This window comes from Pempheris klunzingeri, chromosome 3 (assembly GCF_042242105.1).
Source record: "Pempheris klunzingeri isolate RE-2024b chromosome 3, fPemKlu1.hap1, whole genome shotgun sequence".
In the NCBI taxonomy this organism is placed as follows: domain Eukaryota; kingdom Metazoa; phylum Chordata; class Actinopteri; order Acropomatiformes; family Pempheridae; genus Pempheris; species Pempheris klunzingeri.
Genome location: NC_092014.1, coordinates 4,750,472 through 4,755,247, shown reverse-complemented (window position 1 = coordinate 4,755,247; position 4,776 = coordinate 4,750,472). Strand labels below are relative to the sequence as shown.

General features: G+C 41.0%; 1 non-coding gene across 1 annotated transcript; it reads right to left on the bottom strand.

The window, feature by feature from the left end:
- Positions 1-1,563: 1,563 nt before the first annotated feature.
- On the bottom strand, positions 1,564-1,636 carry trnar-ccg (transfer RNA arginine (anticodon CCG)). Its single transcript has one exon. It is a non-coding gene; the product is annotated as a tRNA-Arg (tRNA).
- Between the last annotated feature and the right edge of the window lie 3,140 nt (positions 1,637-4,776).

The following is a 4,776-nucleotide window of genomic DNA, read 5'->3' as shown; positions in this document are numbered from 1 at the left end:
GTCGGCTAATGTAAAGGGGTATTTCTATTTACAAATTGACATTTGCTGCTTGTGGTTAATGTCACATAACAATAACATGGCAATTCATAAGCCAGGTGGGTTCCATAATTATTAAATACATAGATAAACATTGTCAGCTGATTATCCCGTGCCAAGTGTAACCCAGGCGTGATCCAGTCCACTGAGATAAACAAAGAATAAAACTATTTAATGCTATTCTCATCTATGATCAATGTGTTGGTGCCAAGTCTACCAAACTGGGCCACTGAGCTCAAGTTGTAGCATCTATCAAAAAAAAAAAAATGTATCTGCCTCCCAAACACACACACACACACACACACACACACACACACACATATCCCCAGAGATAAAAACAAGGTTCTGGTTACCCACAAAAAATATGATGCTTCTGTCACAATCAACTATACGAGATCACAATGTTAGTTCCCTGAGAGGTGAAAGAAAAAAGTGCAGTTATCTTACATAATGTGCCGTTTCCCACTCAGCCTCAGAGGAGTCGGAGGTTTTCAGGTCAGGGATCAACACGGAGGAGAGTGCCAGACAGAAGACGCCTGTTCGAGTGCAGCTCCCTTAACCTCTGCAGTCAGTTAATCAATCAAACAATTCAGCAATTTATCCATATATACAGTATCAATGCAAACAATCCATCCGTATATTTATCAGCAGAGTGGTTGTGTAGACATGAGCGCGTTCCACAGTTGAGGTGTGATTACCAAAATCGTGCAGAGGAGAGAGCCAGAAGGAAAAGGCCAGCAGACTTGGCGTGGGATGTTGATTAAATTATGGACGTCGGCCATCTTGCTGCTCTTATGTTTTGCATTGCCTATGAACACAGTTAGAAGGACAGATGGAGCTTATTTCATTCCAGCCAAACAGAACGTCATAAATACATGCCTTGTCTTGGCTCAAATCTTGTTAGACACTGACCATAATATTTACATTAGGTACAAACGAACATACAGCAGGGAAACACCATCGTCCATGTGTATATATTCTGAGGGAATTAGCCTGAGCCACATATCCTTTACTTCTGTTTGTTTGCATGAGATAAATTAGTCAAAAACAACGAACAATGAAACTCAAAGGCCAGAAGTATTTTTCACAATGTCTAATTATTTTATCAACACAGCTAGACACTATCACATGTACAAGTCAAGTAGCAGGAATCACAATTAAGGAGAAAATCCTAAAAATGACATCAGAATTTACAACATAAGCCAGCAACGGATGGAAACAATGTCCATGCATTGTTTCCGAGATGTTTATTACTCTGGACTAAAAAAGTTGGGGAATATTTGGAGGCTTTGAATGGCTGGAATGAATTTCTCTTCCATTTTGACCTGGCAAAACTGTTGCTTAAAAAAAAAGTCATTTCAGAGGGGAAATGAGGGCGAGCAGACTGCCAGCTGAAGCTGAAAGTTAATGACTGGGGGAAGAAAGAAAAAAACTGAACAAACTCTGTTCTCATTTGCTCCTCTGGTCACAGGTATAGACCACCACTGTCCAGACAAGGCCAATGGTTTGACTCAGACTCAAGCATCAAGTCCCAGGTGGGACTTGAACCCACAATCCCCAGCTCCGGAGGCTGATGCCTTATCCATTAGGCCACTGGGACTTTTTAATTATGAAAATACCCTCAAAATTCTTGCGTGTTCCTGTCATGTAGAGCACAACAGCAGAAAGGAAAATTAAAAAACACACTAAGATGTACTTGGAGGTGCTCCTTAAAAACTGCTCACATCAGCTATCCTAAAGAGGCCAGCATTCTCCATCAGTCGTGCTTGTCGGATGGCAGAGACGGACAATCTGTCATTCACGCCCACTTCACACTGTGATTCGCCAGCTGTGGTGACAGAACGAGCAGTTCAATTCCTCTCCTTACCTCTCTTTTAACCTTTGTTAAACAACGATTTATGTTACATTTGTATGTGTGCAAATTAAATTCACACTATAAGTCAAATCCTGAGTCTTCAAAAATGTTTGTTTTTATCCACATTTTAAAATGGCATTGTGTCTTGTCTCTTTGGCAGTCAGCTATTCTGCCTGCCTTTAAGTGTGGTCATGAGAAACAGATATGAACCCTTTTTTTTGCCTTCTGATGTTCAAGCTTTCTATTTTCTAGCATAATTTGGCCCTCACAAGCACCTAAGGCTCTGTCCATGTTTTGCTTAAAAAGCAACCTTCTTCTTCACTGCCGTTGTTGACTGTTGGCTTGACTGTGTTATCACATCACCTGCACGCATACATGTGCATTGAACAAGCAAAACTCTTAACAATGCTTCTTGCTGCTTTAGATGTCCAGAGTAAAGCTTTCTCCACCAAACACAGTGGGTTCAAAATCTTATTAAGAGCCACACGGGCATGCTGTAGGGGTCGGACACAGACCTGGACTGGGAACTGATTGATCTGCAGTCAGATGCTCTACCACAGAGCTGTATCCCCATTTCTCCCAGAAAATGGGACTTCAAGTCTGAAGCACAATGTTGGATTTCATTCAGGCTACCCAACCAATGCGTCACGTACTGTGTCACTCTGTTCATTATGATTCATGGCAGCTGGGAGGAGGTTTCTGGATGTTAACTTCAAATTTGCAGTGAGAACAAGCCTCTCAAAATGACCCTCGCTTTCGGAGAAGTAATCCTGGGTCGAGATTCAAGAATTTACACCAAGTATGAAAACGCCCTGAGGCAGTATATAAGTATTCAGCAACTCCAAACAGCCTCTCTGACCTTAAAAAACCAACCAAGTAGATCTCATTCACTGATTCACATTTTATATTACACAACTGGACAGCTACATTTCAGTCTTAACAGCTGGCCAAAGTACACAAACGTGTTTGAGGGGAAATTCAAATCTGACATTTCAATAATCAGTGTAAATAAACGAACACTCCCAGAAATTATGCTTTGTGAAAGGTCCAGTGTTTGAACAGCACGCTGGCTTTGACTGGATCAATATCTGTGTGTGTGTGTGTGTGTGTGTGTGTGTGTGTGTGTAGGTTTTTTTTTTTTTAAATCTGGCAACCTTGAACATGTTCAGAAACTTACTGTTAAAGGTGAACACACCAGATTTGTCTTCATAAACAGGGTCAAACCACAAAATAGATTCTTCTCGGTCTTTGCAATAACACTGTAGGTAAAGCTAAGGATTGTTTGTGTGGGTGTGTGAGAGTGTGTGTGGTAATAACTTTGTCCACAGCAACATGAAATCCACTTAATCTCCATCCAGTAGTTTACTTGCTGTCCTCGGGGCTCCTTGATTAAAACATCTTCACTGCACTCACTCAACCATGAACACCGGCCTTGCAGAAGTGTAAGCACTGTCCTCGTGCATGATAGGATTTACAAACCAATTTTTCACAGTTATGGAAGAACTGAGTACATGCCATGGATGCAGGCTAAGATGCACTGTATTTATCAAAACACAGGGAGGTGAAGGGAAGCTGCTGTTCTTCTTGATAAAGACCGCTTGCGAGTGAGAAAGTGGCACAAATTGCATTCAAAGCTACATTAGTTTGGATTCTTGTGTCTTACTATCAAGTAATTTATGACCTTTACAAACTTCTACAGAAACAAATAGGTCCTGGGTATATAGAGAATTTAGGCTTGACACAAAAACTGAGTTGGCTACTGAAGTTCATGATGTAGATGAAGATGTTTTTTTTTTTTAAGGAACAGAGTAACAGCATCATCTTGTGAAGAAGTAAAGAAACAAAGCCTTGGGCTGGCTAAGTGTGGTGATGTACAATGTTGGCAAAAAAAACACGATGGTGCAAAGGATCTTGGATGCTACACTTAGCTATGGATTGCTATCTGTTAGCTATTCCTGTTGGCTAATATGTGCTTCAAGGTAGCACAACATTTTACCTGCTATATAAAGCTAAGCACTGGAAGTAGCTTAATTTAATGGATTTAAAATGATTGTTAAATGAACCTACTTTTGACTCAGCTGTGATGTCTATTGTGCCGCCATGATGAGAAAACCAGCCACTTTTCCAAAAAAAGACTCTCCATTGACCCCCTGGGCTCCTCTCCCTCTCCTTCCTTGCAATAATGGGTTAAACAGCTGCGTGTGTGTTTTCGTTGTGGTTTAGGTTTATCTTGGGAGCAGTGGTTAGACTGGGAGAGAAGGAGGACGTGGGAGGAGGGTGTGCAGAGGTCCAGCAGGAAATACAGAGAGAGAGGGAGAGATGTAAGAGTTGTGAAAGACAAGGCAGATGGATAAGGACAGAGGCAGGACTTTGAGACAAACATTTTCCACAGGCTACATTTTCTATGCTAATAAAGAGCTGCCCCCTGTCTTTGTGAGACCAGAACAAGTTTCTGCAACTCAATACTTTTTAGAGGGTTTCCTGAATCGATCTTGAAATGTAATGAATTCATGCTACATTTGAAATGTATATGTGTATAAAATGTGAACATCTAGTCATCGTAACGAGGATAAAATTATCCCTTTGTTTGCATTCGATAACTGCACTTCCCACGAGGCTTTGACAGTGGTGGTTACACCATAGGTTACGTGCACCCCATCAAAAACTACAACAGCATGTCCTTAACATCACATAAAGGTTATAGTCATACCACATGGAAACCACAAAAACAATGATTGGTCAGCGTTGACTGTTGGTGGGTTTTTCCTCTAAAAGTTTTTGGCCTCTGTGAAGAATGTAGGGAGTGAGGACAAATAGAGCAAGTTGAAAAAAACACCTCAGTAATCTTCTCCTTTGAAAACATGTTTTAGCTCTTCAGAGTCATG